The sequence below is a fragment of the Eriocheir sinensis genome, chromosome 37 (assembly GCF_024679095.1).
Source record: "Eriocheir sinensis breed Jianghai 21 chromosome 37, ASM2467909v1, whole genome shotgun sequence".
NCBI lineage: Eukaryota > Metazoa > Arthropoda > Malacostraca > Decapoda > Varunidae > Eriocheir > Eriocheir sinensis.
Genome location: NC_066545.1, coordinates 8,094,071 through 8,109,070, shown reverse-complemented (window position 1 = coordinate 8,109,070; position 15,000 = coordinate 8,094,071). Strand labels below are relative to the sequence as shown.

General features: G+C 42.6%; 1 protein-coding gene and 1 long non-coding RNA gene across 2 annotated transcripts in view; one reads left to right on the top strand and one right to left on the bottom strand.

The window, feature by feature from the left end:
• LOC127008172 (uncharacterized) overlaps positions 1 to 15,000 on the bottom strand; it is a 159,627-nt gene that overhangs the window by 54,899 nt on the left and 89,728 nt on the right. Inside the window, exon 4 of the long non-coding RNA XR_007760899.1 lies at positions 7,019 to 7,046. This is a non-coding gene — a long non-coding RNA (uncharacterized LOC127008172). The remainder of the gene's footprint in view (positions 1 to 7,018; positions 7,047 to 15,000) is intronic.
• Positions 13,985 to 15,000, top strand: part of LOC127008169 (leucine-rich repeat-containing protein 24-like) — a 14,617-nt gene continuing 13,601 nt past the window's right edge. Inside the window, exon 1 of the mRNA XM_050879854.1 lies at positions 13,985 to 14,708. The gene's annotated coding sequence lies outside the window, so the exon portion shown is untranslated. The remainder of the gene's footprint in view (positions 14,709 to 15,000) is intronic.

Here is a 15,000-nt window from a genome sequence, read left to right as displayed (position 1 = left end):
ATAAAAAGACAGACACGGAGAAAGACCAAAAGGCAGAAAGATACCGACAGACACACAAAGCGAGAGGGAGAGAGAGAGAGACAGCAAGCCAGACAGAGAGAAATACAAAAAAAATACCTTAAAAAAGAAAATTGAAAAAACAAGTTTGATACCCAATTCTGGTCGCCAATTTGCCAGTCTATCAAAAAATGACACAGTCTGCCTTTGACTCATTAGCGACCCTCAAATTGGTGGTGGCGGTGGTGGTGATGGTGGTGGTGGTGGGGTTGGTGGTGATGATGATGGTGGTGGTGATGTTAATGTTAGTGGTATTGGTGATGCTGATAGTGGTGATGGTGACGGTGGTGGTGATGGTGGTGGTGGTGGTGGTGGTGACGATGGTGTTGCTGGGGTGGTGGTGGTGATGGTAGTGATGTACTGACGCTCCGTTTTCTGTTTGTATTAGTTTTCTTTTGTTTTTCTCTGATTCTGGTTTTATTTTTTAAGAAGTCAGTATTGTGTGTGTGTGTGCGTGTGCGTGTGCGTGTGTGTGTGTGTGTGTGTGTGTAATACAACGCACACACACACAAAAAAAACAAGACAAGCATTCAGCCATTACCAGCCACTGTCGGTATTCCATTGCAGTGAAACGCAACGCGGCATCGTATTCCAGTTATGTGCCCGACTGATGATGATGATGACGATGATAGTGATGATAATGATAAGACGAGACGGTGACGAAACAAACCAGTGCGCGTGAGTGAGAGAGGAGAAGACAAGAGAGGAGAGGATAAATAACGCTGGAGAATCGAAGTGAATGAGAAATATGAGAAGGCAGAAAGAACGTTGACAAAGGAAGGGAATGAGGAGGAAAGAATGATGATGCTAATGATGATGACGACACAAACAAAAATAAGAAAAAGAAAGAAACAACAGCACCAACAATGACAGCGAAATGAAAAAGACACACTGATGAAAATAAAAACATCAGTAAAACAAACATAAAAAGGAAAAATAATAACAGCAACAACAATTAGAGCAACATAAAATGACAATAATAATATCAACAACAGTAATTATATAACTTCTTTCGCCTGTTCCCGTTATTCCCTAATTAACTATGAAAGCAAACACAGGGACATCGTATTATTCTTTCATTTCTCTTCCTACTTATTTCTTACGTGTTAGCCTGTCAGTTCCCAGACTCCTCAGCCATTAGCCATTACAAAGAGCGGCTGATCTACTTAAAAATTGTTATTGTGATACGAAAACCGTTTCCTTCTATTACTCTTTCCAGTCTTTCTTTCGCTTTTATTTTCCTCTTTCTCTTCCTCTTTCTCTTCCTCTTTCTCTTCCTCTTTCAAGACGAGACAAAGCAGCCTTCATACTTTCTTCAACGCTGTTCTTGTCCACAAATGGGGAAGAGAGAGAGAGAGAGAGAGAGAGAGAGAGAGAGAGAGAGAGAGAGAGAGAGAGAGAGAGAGAGAGAGAGAGAGAGAGAGAGAGAGAGAGAGAATTACATAGAATTACATAGAAATTCAGACCACACAGACCCCATGGTCCAGACTAGGTGGTCTGTCCTTAAATCTAAGTGAATCTACACTAATCAGATGGTTCCAAAACGTTGCTCTTCTACTCTAGTTAATATTAAATTCAAAGAAGTGACGGTCGAGGTTGTTTTTAAAGGAGTCAATCGTGTTACATTGGACCACTGACGATGGGAGCTTATTCCATTCTCGCACTACAACGTTGGTGAAAAAAAATTTGGTGCAGTCTGAATTTACTTGTCTACATTTGAGTTTTATGCCATTGTTCCTCGTTCGCAAAGCGTCAGCGATCATAAACAATTTTGTTCTGTCTACATTCGTGAAACCATTAAGTATTTTAATACATTCGATCAGTTTTCCTCGGAGGCGACGTTTCTCAAGAGAGAACATGTTAAGGGTGGAAAGCCTTTCTTCGTAGGATTTGTTGCGCAAGGAAGGGATCATTTTTGTTGCCCGATGCTGAACACCTTTTAATTTAGCAATGTCCTTTGCATGGTGAGGAGACCAAAACTGTACCGCATATTCCAAGTGGGGTCTGACTAAACTATTGTAGAGCGGAAGTATTACATCTTTATTCTTGAATAAAAAGTTTCTTTTAATGAAGCCCAACATTCTGTTCGCTTTATTTGCTGCATCGATGCATTGATGTGAGAATTTGTGGTTTGACGCGATTTTGACCCCCAGGTCCTTAACGCATTGAACGCTTGTGAGTTTAACGCTGCGGATTTCGTAATCGAACTTCTTATTTCTTGTTCCAACTTGAAGGACCTGGCACTTGTCTACGTTAAAGGGCATCTCCCATCTATCCGACCAAGCTGAAATTTTGTGCAAATCCTCTTGGAGGCTTTGCCTGTCTTCGTCAGTGAGAACCGAGTTACCAATCTTTGTGTCGTCTGCAAATTTACTAATGCGATTATTGAGTCCAACATCCATGTCGTTGATGTAAATAATGAAGAGAGAGAGAGAGAGAGAGAGAGAGAGAGTGAGGTTGGTTCAATGCTCTCAAAGTCACAAAGCTTCCTCCTCCTCCTCCATCTCCTCCTTTCTCTCTCTCTCTCTCTCTCTCTCTCTCATCTTTATCTCACTTTAACTCTTCACTTCTTCCCTTTCTTTTCTTTTGAACTAATTTCTTTCGCCTCTTCTTATATTATTTTTCTACCTTCGTCTTTTCCTTCCCATCTCTTCTATTTACTCTTTCCTCTCTCACTAATTTTCATCTTTTTCTCGCCGTATTCAGCTTCTTCCCCGTGCCGTTAATAATCACTTTCTCACCTACATTTTTTTTTTCATTTCTTTAACGATTATTCTTTTTTTCTTCATTTTTTCTTCATCTTCTTATTCCATTTAATTCTTCCTCATATTCTTATTTCTCAATTTTTTTATGTTCTTACTCTTTTTGTTTTCTTCCTTCTATTTCTTCTCCTCCTCCTCCTCCTCCTCCTCCTCCTCCTCCTCCTCCTCCTCCTCCTCCTCCTTCTCTTCCTCCTCCTCCAGTCGTCTTCGCAGCGGAAGTGTAATTACTAACGACAATGCCATTACATATTTAAGATAATGACAGCACCTTTTTTTTAATAATCCATGAAGACGAGAAACAGTAATAGAAATAAACCTTATGTCTCTCTCTTAGGTAATAATTGTTCTTGTACGTGACACACACGCACACGCACACACACACACACACACACACACACACACACACACACACACACACATTCTTCCTTGGGTGACAATTAAACCCTCTCGACATCGACCTTTCCTTCAGCCTCTTGTTTGGAAGGGAGAGAAGCGAGGGAGGGAGAGAGAGAGGGACGAAGGGAAGGAGGGAGGGAGAGATTGAGGGAAGGAGTAAGGGAGGGAGGGAGGGGGAGAGAGAAGCCACTACTCTACATAAGGAGACTCTTCTATCTTCTGTTCCTCCTCCTCCATCTCCTCCTCCTATTGCTACTCCTCTTTCCCCTTTTCCTTTTTTCCTCTTTCCAACTCATTCTACCGCTCACACTTCTCATTTTCCATCAACCTCCTCGTCCCTTCCTCCTCCTCCTCCTCCTCCTCCTCCTCCTCCTCCTCCCCTCCTCCTCCTCCTCCTCCTCCCTCCATTTCTAGGCAAACAAAGCGACGGCAAATAACACTCGAGAATATCTTTGTCTTCGTCGTCAGTGGTCGATAAAAAAGAGAAGCCTTTCCTCCCTCTCCCTCGTCCTCCGCCTCTTCCTCCTCCTCCTCCTCCTCCTCCTCCTCTTCCTCCTCCCCACTTCCTCCCCCTCCTCCTCTTCATCCGCACTTCTTCCTCCTTCAGGACATTTTTTTCTTATCCTCGAAACGGATGTGTGCCCTAAAACGCCTCTGCCTTCGAAGTTATCATTATTATTAGATTTTTTTATCATTATTACTTTTTTATCATTGTTACAAGTTTACTAGCATAATCTTTCTATCTATATATCTATGTATCTCTTTAGTCCACCTCGCGTATGTGCTTTTCTTTTTTTTCTATGCACTGAAATTCAATCTTCCCTATGTAACGAAAAACATGACGTAGAGATATATATAAAATAAAATGTAAGAAATATAAAAATACATGAAACAATAAAACCAACTCAAAAAAAATTATACACCATAGAGGAAATAAATTGATGCGCAGAAAATAAAGGAAAACGATAACACAAGCAAATAAGGTGAAATTACGGACATGAAGAAAACCAGAAGATACAAGACAAAAAAGAAAATAAATGCGAAAAAAGAGAACACGAGGGAAGATACAAAAATCACGCACAGAAAGAAGAATGCAACCAATATAGGAAAACAATACGAATACAAAAAAAAAAGGACCAAAAAATAACGAAAATAAAGGAACGAAAGTAGACAAAAACAAGAAATTAAAGAAAACTACGAAACCAATGGAAAAAAAATAGGACATCAAAAGGGAACGTCCGATAATCACTGCTGAAGAACATAAAAAAAGTGACGCTGAGAGGAGAGGGAAACACAGAAGTCGGTCAGTCAAGCTGCAGTCAAGAGGGCGGGAGAGAGAGAGAGAGAAAGAGGAAGAGAGAAAGAGAGGAGAAAGCAAAATGAATGAAAGGGAAGCCAGTACTCATAAACAGTGACTTCCGGCTGAGAGATATTCCCCTCCTCCTCCTCCTCCTCTTCCTCCTCCTCGTTGGAAAGGGTGGGAGAGGAGAGGGTCGTCAAGCAATTGTCAAGAGGGTAGCCAAGTGGTCTGAACATGGCCCCCTCTTCTCCCTTTTTTATATTGTTCTCTCTCTCTCTCTCTCTCTCTCACGCAAGAAAAAAGAAAACATGCAAAAAAAAAAAAAGGCAGAGATATAAAAGCTACAAAAATATCGACGCTACTGGTGAATCGTCGACTTTAGAAAAATCAACCAGCGTCAAAAAAGATTCTCTCTCTCTCTCTCAAAGAAAAAGAAAACATGCAAAAAAAAGGCAGAGATATAAAGCTACAAAAATATCGACGCTACTGGTGAATCGTCGACTTTAGAAAATCAACCAGCGTCAAAAGATTCTCTCTCTCTTCCTTCCTCTCCCCCTCTACCTTCCTCTCCCCCTCTTCCTTCCTTTCCCCCTCTTCCTACCTCTCCCCCTCTTCCTACCTCTCCCCCTCTTCCTTACTCTTCCCCTCTTCTTTACTCTCCCCCTCTGCTTTACTCTCCCCCTCTGTTTTACTTTCCCCCTCTTATTTCCTCTCCCTCTCTTCCTTACTCTCCCACTCTGTTTTACTCTCTCCCTCTTCCTTCCTCTCCCTCTCTTCCTTACTCTCCCCCTCTGTTTTACTCTCCCCCTCTTCCTTCCTCTCCCTCTCTTCATTACTCTCCCCCTCCCTGCCTACTTCTCTCCCTCCTTGCCTCCTTCCCTTCCCCCCTCCCGCCAGAAGCGCTTAATAAGGGTTAAACACCATCATTAGAGAATCATCTGATGTTAACGTCTCAATTACTTATTCATAAACATCGTGTACCTGAGTCTCGTTAAGGAGTCACATGATCAATTTGGCGCCGCGATACCCGAGATTTGAAGGTGACGCGATTTGGGGGAAGGAGTTTGTAAAGAGTTCCGTCGTTGTCGTTGTCGTCCTCCTGCTCCTCCTCCTCCTCCTCCTCCTCCTCCTCCTCCTCTTTTTTTTCGTTTTTAGTATTATTTTTCTTTTTCATTCTTTTTCATTCTCCTTTTCTTTCTCTTCTTCTTTGTCCTTCTTTGTTCTTCTTTCTCTTTTTCTTTCTGTCCTTCTTTCTCTTGCTCTTTCACACCTGTTTCTTTCTCTCATTCTTTCTCTTTCTTTCTCTCTTTCTCTTCCTCTTTCTTTTTCTCCATTTTCCTCTTCTTTTTCTCCTTCTTCCTCTTCCTCTTCTTCTTCTTCTTTTCCAGCTTCCTCTGCATCCTCGTCCTCCTCCTCCTCCTCCGCCTCCTCTTCTTCTTATTATTATTTTTTCGTTTCCTCTTCCCCCTCCCCCTCCTTCTCCTCCTCCTCTTCTTCCTTTTTCGTTTCCTTTTCCCCCTCCTTCCCCTCCTCCTCCTCCTCTTTTTTCTATATTTTCCTTTATTTCTCTCCTGTTTCATTCGTTTCGTTTTTTTTCATTTTCTTTGCTTGAATATATTTTTCCTTTCTTTTGTGTGTTTGTATATTCCTTTCCTTCTATCTTCCTGTCAAATTGGGAGAGAGAGAGAGAGAGAGAGAGAGAGAGAGAGAGAGAGAGAGAGAGAGACTGACTTTTTTTTATTAAGAAAACCAAAATACTAAAAGGTGACATTTACTACAACCTCGTTTTTTTAATTACCGCCGGAACTTTTATCAACCGAAAGTAAAAAAAAATAAATATCATAACATTTTTTCTGAGGTCTTATAAAAGTAAAATCCTGACATTATTTCACACACATATTTTAAGGAGGCAAGATTTCAAACGCTTCTTATTTATGTTTACGTGTGTTTGTAACTGTACGTATACCATATATGCTTCTTTCCACAACCTATATATATAACTTGCGAGTGAGTGGAGGGCGATGAAAACTTAAGGAAAGGGAAACACTTGGCAAAGGAAATATAAAGTGGAAAAATTAATTCAAGCAGTGAAAAAGAAAAAAAAAAAAACGAATGAAACAAGAGAGAAATAAAGGAAAATATAGAAAAAAAGAAGAGGAGGAGGAGGAGGGGGAAGAGGAAACGATAAAGGAAGAAGAGGAGGAGGAGGGGAAAGAGGAAACGATAAAGGAAGAAGAGGAGGAGGAGGAGTGGAATCTGCAGCTCAGCCATGCATGTGAAGACGTTGTTGTGTAAGAAAGCGGAAAGTGTTCATTTTAGAAGAAAAGGTTCAGACAGATATACAGATAAACAGATACAGACAGAAATACAAACCCAGATGCAAACAGAAACATACAGACATACATGCAAAAAGAAAGACAAAAAACACAAAAGACACAGACAGAGAGGAGAGAATATAACAAAAAACAAAACAAAAACGACACAAGAACAAGAAAATACTCACGTCACTCTTCGTCCTCCGTCCTCCATGTCTGTAAATAAAAGAAAATCCATTTAAACTAAAGAAAAATAACAATAACAAGAATATTCATAACACTACGAAGAGGAAGAGCAGCATATATAGAACAAGAAAAAACAAAACAAAAAAAACACTAAATAATGATAATGATGTAAAAAGAGAAAATGAAACTAAGTGGTCAACAGCAATAACAACACGAAGATAAAAAAAATGTATAAGATGAAAATAAGAACATGGCGTTAAAAATAAATTGCCAAATACTCGTAAAAGTGACAGGTGAACCCCGCTGCCATCACCTGCTTTACGACCAATCAACGACCACGATACTAAAAGGTGAGCGGCGACGACAGGTGACGCGGCCCACCTGCCATGTGTCACCTGTCCGCAATGAGTACGATGACCGCTCTCCCTCTCCCCCCTCCTTAAATCATTCCTAAGTTCCTTTTGTTGCTTTATCCCCATTTTACCTTCCACTTTTTATTCCTTCTTTCTGGTAACCCCTCTCCTCCCTCTCTTTCCCAATCCTTTCCCTTTCAAAACCCTTCTACGCCCTGCATTTGTTTTATCCACATTCTGCGTTTCATCTCCCTTTTCCTTTCTTATAACGATCTCTCTCCTCCCTTCCTCTCCCTATTTTTCCTTTCTTAGATTCCGCATATCCTCTTGCTCTCCTTCACGATCATCTGGAGTTAGGTTACCTCCCTCCTCACTTTTCTTCCTTCTGCTTTCCTCCCTTCCTTCCTTCACTTCACTATCGACGTCACTTCTACCCCCCCCCCCCCCCCAACGCTCCTTCCCTCGCTCACCTTTCCCTCAAATCCACGCACCATCATTTTTCACATCATCGCGTCATCCTGTTCCCAAAAGTCTAAATAAGGAACAAATCAGAGCAAAGCAAATTTCCAAAAATATCAACAAACTTAAAATTGGGCTTTTAGTAACACGATCTTGCCATCCATTCCAGTCGTTTCATATAACCTTACTTTTCAGCGCGTGGGAAGAGGCGTGGGAGGCTGCGGCAAGGTGTGGGCGGGCTAATACAGGTAAGCGGGAGCGTAAGGTCATTGATGGGCGTGGGAGAGAGTGCAAGGCGAGGGTAAAGGCAAAGGAGGCGTGTGTGTTATGCGTGCCGGGTCAACAAGCCATGAGGAGGGATAAAAGGGCATGGAAAGAGTGGAAAAAGTGGGTTAAGAGGAGTTAAGAAGTGAGGCGGGAGGTAAAGGAGGGAGCAGATTGTGTTCATTTTAGAAGAAAAGGCTCGGGAGGAGGTGCAAAAGGGCTTAAGGGATTATTATACCGACATACAGACAGAGAGACATAAACAGATACAGACAGATACAAACACAGATGCAGACAGAAAGATACAGACTGACACGTAGAAAGAAAGACAAAAAACAGAAAAAGGCACAGACACAGAGGAGAGAATATAACAAAATACAAACAAATCTATGCATAAATTATTACAACAACAATAAAACTACTAAAAACGGAGTAGGATGAAAACAAAAAACAAGTATAGATAAAAGAAGCTATAATAAACGACGCTGCATTCATAAAAGTAAATGAAGAACGAGAAACAAATTAAAACGACAACATGAAGAACAAAAAATAAAAAATAAAACTTTAAAAAGAAGGATGAGCGAGGGTCGACGAAACAAAATTAAATAGGTAGATTACACAAAAGGTGACGAGGTTAATGATGTAAACGTGTAAATATGATAATGTCCGAAGGGGATGAAGAAGGGGAGGAAGGGAGAGTGAAGGCAGGTTGGAGGGGACCAAAAAAAAAATAACCCTAAGAATAACATGTCTTTATTAGGTGGTGGAGGCGAGGCGTGTCGTACAAGAGGGATAAATACACACACACACACACACACACACACACACACACACACACACAGAGAGAGAGAGAGAGAGAGAGAGAGAGAGAGAGAGAGAGAGAGAGAGAGAGAGAGAGAGAGAGAGAGAGAGAGAGAGAGAGAGAAAAGCTAAAGTCCTGAGAGAAGGTTTGTTCATAATTAAAGCTCTCGCGACGTAACGAGTAAAAATAAAAAGAGAAAAGAGAAAATGCGCATAAAATCTCCGTTGTAATGAAGTTAGCTGGGAAAGTGACAGTGTGTGTGTGTGTGTGTGTGTGTGTGTGTGTGTGTGTGTGTGTGTGTGCGCGCGCGTATATCAAGGAGGAAATTGACCCGCTGTGAGGAATTAAGCTCCGTACCTGCGAGGGTGAAAAAGAGAATAAAAGGGAAAGAAGAGCACGTTGGAGCAAACACCACACCCGCCTGTAATGGTCATATTCTTAAACATTTTGGCGCCAAGGCACACATATTTGACAAGATTTTCGTAGATTGATTGATTATTTGAGCGTTCATCTTGGCGCCGCAACTGCTGGGTCATATGGCGCCGGAGTTTTCATAGAAGTTTTGGGTTTTTCCATTGGTAGTTTTAAGACCTCAGTGATAGTGACATTCTTCTGTACAATAACCCTAAAAAATCTTTTTTTTGCCATTTCTAATTATATGATGTGAGAGGCGGAAGCGTTTGAAAATACCAACATAAGAGTCTTGTGTTACTGAGAAATAATGTCGTTGGTAGATTCGCCCCGCATTTTTTTCTAACCTCTAACAAGAATTTTGAGCTAACACTACACACGTGGAACATTGCCGGTGTTGAGAATAAACTACAAGAACCAGAGAGACCGAACGTTGTCCTCGAATTTTACATTGAATGGATACTTGAGGCGAAAAAGCATTTAAACTTGAAAGTACTTGACCTCAGCGTTTACGGAGTATTTCCAGGAAAGGCCCGGCAGAGGAGTGGTGGGCAGAGGAGGAGTGGTGGGCAGATGAGTGATGGGCAGAGGAGGAGTGATGGACAGAGGAGGAGTGGTGGGCAGATGAGTGATGGGCAGAGGAGGAGTGATGGACAGAGGAGGAGTGGTGGGCAGATGAGTGGTGGAGTGGCGATGCTGGAGGACCCAACCAAGGAGTATAATATGGTTGCTACTTCTATTACTACTGCTGCTACCACTACTATTTATACTACTACTACTACTACTACTATTATTGCTGCTGCTGCTGCTACTACTGCTGCAACTGTTAACCACCACCACCATACCTTCATAGACGCGACCACCATCTAATGAAAGCTTTCCCAGATCATTTTTTTCAAACTCGCTCTTTCCTTTACTTCTGATGGTTTAAGTCTCGCGCGAGTTGTAAGGAGTCATAAAGGGATGCTCTCTCATTCTCTCCCATTCTCTCTCTCTCTCTCTCTCTCTCTCTCATGTCACGACAAAATGGACTTCAGCCTTTATTCTCCTTTCTTTATCATTCAGTTTTCTCCTCATCCTCCTCGTCCTCGTCCTAGTCCTCCTCCTCATCCTCCTCCTCCTCCTCTCCCTCTCCTCCGCCTCCTCCGTGTCATGGAAGGTGACAACTAACCAAGAATATTTCGTTTCCCTTTACGTCTCTCCATATTAAATTTATTCCGCCCCAAACCAGAGCGTTAGTGTGGATTTTTCAGCCCTAGATCATGTTGCAGTGTGTGTGTGTGTGTGGGTGGGTGGGGGGGAGAGAGAGAGAGAGAGAGAGAGAGAGAGAGAGAGAGAGAGAGAGAGAGAGAGAGAGAGAGAGAGAGAGAGAGAGAGACTTCCTAATGACCACAAAGCCATCAGTGTCAATGAGTTTGTAGAATTTATAATAATATTCTCATTATTCATATTATCTCCCTCCTTTCTCTCTCTCTCTCTCTCATTTTTCTTTCTGGTAATTGGTGTGATGGATGTTTGATGGAAGAGGAAACAGGAAGGGTGGGGGGTGGTGATGGTGATGATGGTGGTGGTGGTAGTGATGGTGGAGGTGATGGTGGTGGGTGTGAAGATTTATGATAATGGTGGTCTTTTTCAGTCAGTTTAATTATTTGTTCGTTAATTATCCAGACAGTCATTTATTCACTCAGTCACTTTGTCAACCAATCAGTAATTCTTCCAGTAAGTCAGTCATAAGCTTATTGGGTATTAGTTAGTCAGTCAGTTGGTCAATAAACTAACCACTCAGTCAGTCAGTCGCTTAGTCAGTCGGTTAGTCAGTCAGTTAATTTAGTAATCAGTAGTCAGGAGGTCAGCTGGAAGTCAATCAGTCAGTCAGTCAGTCAGTCAGTCAGTCAAATAATCAGTCAGCCAATCAGTCAGTCAGTCAGTCAGGAATTCAGTCAGTCCGTCAGTCAGTCAGGAAGTCAACCACTCAGAAAGTTAGTCTGTGAGCTTTGGGAATGTTTTCTTCATGGATATCCAGTAACTGTTTTTACTCTCCTTTTAATCTTTCCGCCTCCATTTTTCTTCATCCTTCCTCTTTCATTGCCTTCCTCCTCCTCCTCCTCCTCCTCCTCTTCCTCCTGCCACTCAAAATCCATTAATTATTTTTTAAGACCACCCTTACTCGTTTCCTTGTCCTTCTTTCCCTTCTCTTCTTTCGCCTTGCTTTCTTCTTTAAACTCTTTTTGTAGCACCTCTCTTTGTCGCCCCTTCTCCGCCTCAGTTCCTTCACCTTCTTTCTGCACCTTCTTTATCCTGCTCTCCTCCTCCGCCTTCTCCTCCCTCCTCCTCCTTCATCTTCTATTTTTCCATCAGTGTTTCTTAAAAGGACTTAAAAGAATCTGAAACTCCAAAGCCCACGCGATCAACATTCCCTTAAAATAAATTCCTCAAAGAAGGGAATTGGCGTCTCTTTCTTTTCCCCTCTTTTTCTCGTGCGCGTGGAGACAGTAATCTGTTTTCCCTCTCGTTTTTTCCCTCTCTCTCTCTCTCTCTCTCTCTCTCTCTCTCTCGCTCTCTTCCTGTTATTTCTTTCTTTCATGCCAAATGATTACACTGGCGTTCTTTACTTGTGTGTTTTATTTGAAGTGTGTGTGTGTGTGTGTGTGTGTGTGTGTGTGTGTGTGTGTGTGGGTGTGGGTGGGTGAGATTTGTAGATGGCTTCCGCGTTTCCTTTCATCATTCATCCCTTCACTTTTATTTACTTTTCATATTTCATCCGTCACTCTTCTGTCCCTGGAGAGCAAAAAAAAAAAAAAATGAAAAAGAATGAAAGTAGGAAGAGGAATAAACGCAGTAAACAAAACGTGAGGAAAAGTGAGAGAAGAAGGAAAAAGGGAAGGTATAATCACATAAGGAAAAGTGAAAGAAGAAAGAAAGAAGGAAGGAATAATCACATAAGGAAAAGTTAAAGAAGAAAGAAAGAAAAGAGGAAGAGATGTGAAGAAAAGCAAAAGTGAAAGAAGAAAGGAGAAAGGAATAATCACAAAGGGAAAAGTGAAAGAAGAAAGAAAAGAGAGAATGAGAAGAATGAGAAGAAATAAATGAAAAGAAAAGGAAAAGTGAAAAAAGAAGGAAAGGAGAAAGGAATAATCACATAAGGAAAAGTTGAAAAAGAAAGAAAAGAAGAAGGAATGAAAAGAAAAGGAAAAAGTGAAAGAAGAAAGAAAGAAGAAAGGAATAATCACATAAGGAAAAGTTGAAAAAGAAAGAAAAGAAGAAGGAATGAAATGAAAAGGAAAAAGTGAAAGAAGAAAGGAATAATCACATAAGGAAAAGTGAAAGAAAGAAAGCAAGAAGAAATAAGAACATAAGAAAAAATGAAAGAAGAAAGAAGGTAGTAATAAAAACACAAAGAAAAGTTAAAGAAGAAAGAAAGAAGGAAGGAATAAGAACAAAGGAGTCAACAAGCCTCTGGTAAGCCTACTCAAGGCAGTTTCTCGTTATACAGATCAGCTTTTGTCTTGAGGGAAAGAGTATTAATTAAAAGAGGGAAAGAAGGGGAAACGAAGTGAAAGAAACAATAGAAGAAGGGAAGGAAAGAAGGAAGGAAAGGAGGGAAGGAAGATAGAAAAGAAGAAAGGAAGGAAGGAACCCCCTTTACTCTACGTACTCGGATCCCCCTTATTCACCTCCTCACCCCTCGCTGACCACCCCTAAATCCACCATTCATTCCGTCACCCCCTTATCCCCCTATTACCCTTCCCCCTTATTCCCTCTTTCCCTTCACCCATCACTGGCATTACTTCCACGCTCCCTTCACCCATCACTAACCTTTACTCCCATTTCCCTTCACCCATCCTACTACCTCCACACCCCAACCCGAAGTACCCCCCCCCAGTCCCTCTTTCCCCTACCCCCCTTTCTCCCCTCCAAACCCATCACCAGCCCAGAAGAGAAGACCGTCAGTCCCTTATAAGCTTGTTGACAGACCGAGAACAGTAAATAAGACAAAAAAGATGGAGCAGTCGGTGGTCAGATTCTCTCTCTCTCTCTCTCTCTCTCTCTCTCTCTCTCTCTCTCTCTCTCTCTCTCTCTCTCTCTCTCGATTCCGGCCGCCCTAACGAGGACTGGTGGGTGAAGAAGGAAGAAAGGGAGAGAGGAAGGGAAGGAAGAAGGGAGGTGGGAAGGAAGGGAGAGAGGGAGGGAGAGAGGGAGAGAGAGAGAGGGAAGGACAGGGGGACGGAGGGAGATGAAAGAAGGGAGGAATGGAGTGAGGGAGGAGGGAGAAGGGAGGGAGGAGGGAAATGCGAGAAAGGGGATTAGTGATGAATGTGTACCAGGTCAGACAGAGAGAGAGAGAGAGAGAGAGAGAGAGAGAGAGAGAGAGAGAGAGAGAGAGAGAGAGAGAGAGAGAGAGAGAGAGAGAGAGACTTTCAGATGAAGAAGCAGGAAAGGAAAATGAATAGACCAAACAAAAAAGACAGGACGTTGAAGAAGGAGGAGGAGGAGGAGGAAGAAGAGGAAGATGAGGAAAAGGAGAAAGAGAGGGAAGAGGAAGAGGATGCGGAGGACAACGATGACAAGGAAAATAACATCAACGAAAACGAGGACAAGAACAACAAAGAATGAGAACAAGGAACACAGAAGCAAAACAAAAAAGACGAAAGAGATAAGAAAAAGAAAATCAGAATGGAGAGAAGAATAACGAGAAGAGAAGACGGAGGAGAATGAGAACCAGGAGAACGATTAACACACAACCATGATCAATGTTCTCTTGTTCTCCTTTCCATATCCATCTCTTCCACATGTCCTATTCCTCGTACTCCTCCTTCTACTCCTCTTCCATGGCCAACACGTCACAACAACAACAACAAACAACAACAGACGCAAAATCAAGCCCTGCCGAACCCCAGAACAAGCCCCCAGCCTTCAACAGCCTCCTCAGTGGTCCAAGATTCTGCGTTGATGTGGGCGGGGGCCGTCACCATACTCCGGAGAGGGCTGGCGCGGGTGTGAGGGGCGTGCGTTTGTGTGTGTGTGTGTGTCTGTCGCTGCGTCAGGAACTCGGGCCCACCACCACCACCTCCACCACCAGCGCCGCCAGACCCGCCGCCGCCGCACAACTCGGGCCAGTGTGCGAGCGGGAGTGGTCGTGGGTGGACGGGGTGTTGCACGATCGATCTCTGGCCTCAACGGCATTCCCTTCCCTCGTCGACGGTGCACAAGGATCGACTCCCACCTCTTTGGATTACTTGGTCTTCCCTCATCACCACCACCGGGAGTTTGGGTCATTCTCCTCACCACTACTGCAACAACAAACTCCTGACTGCAACTTTCGAGGCTACTACTGCTACTACTACTACGACCGCTACTACTACTATTGCCATCATCACCGTCATCATCTCCAGCCACAAGCAAGTAAATAAAGTATAATGCAATTGTGATGATGTAACTTTTCCTGTGCTCTGTTCTCCTCTTTTGGTCTACTCTCCTTGCCTTGATTTTGTTGTCCTTCGTCTTCCTCTTCCATCATCTGACTTCCTCTCCCTCTCTCTCTCTCTCTCCCTCTCCAGACTCCCTCCTCCTCCCCCTGCTCCTCCTCCTCGTCCTCTTCCCCTTCCTGTTTTCTCCTCCGTTTGAGCTCAAGATTGTTTGTGTTTCGTATCTCAGGTTATTTTCTTGCCTCTGTGTATTCTTCCACGTCTCAGTT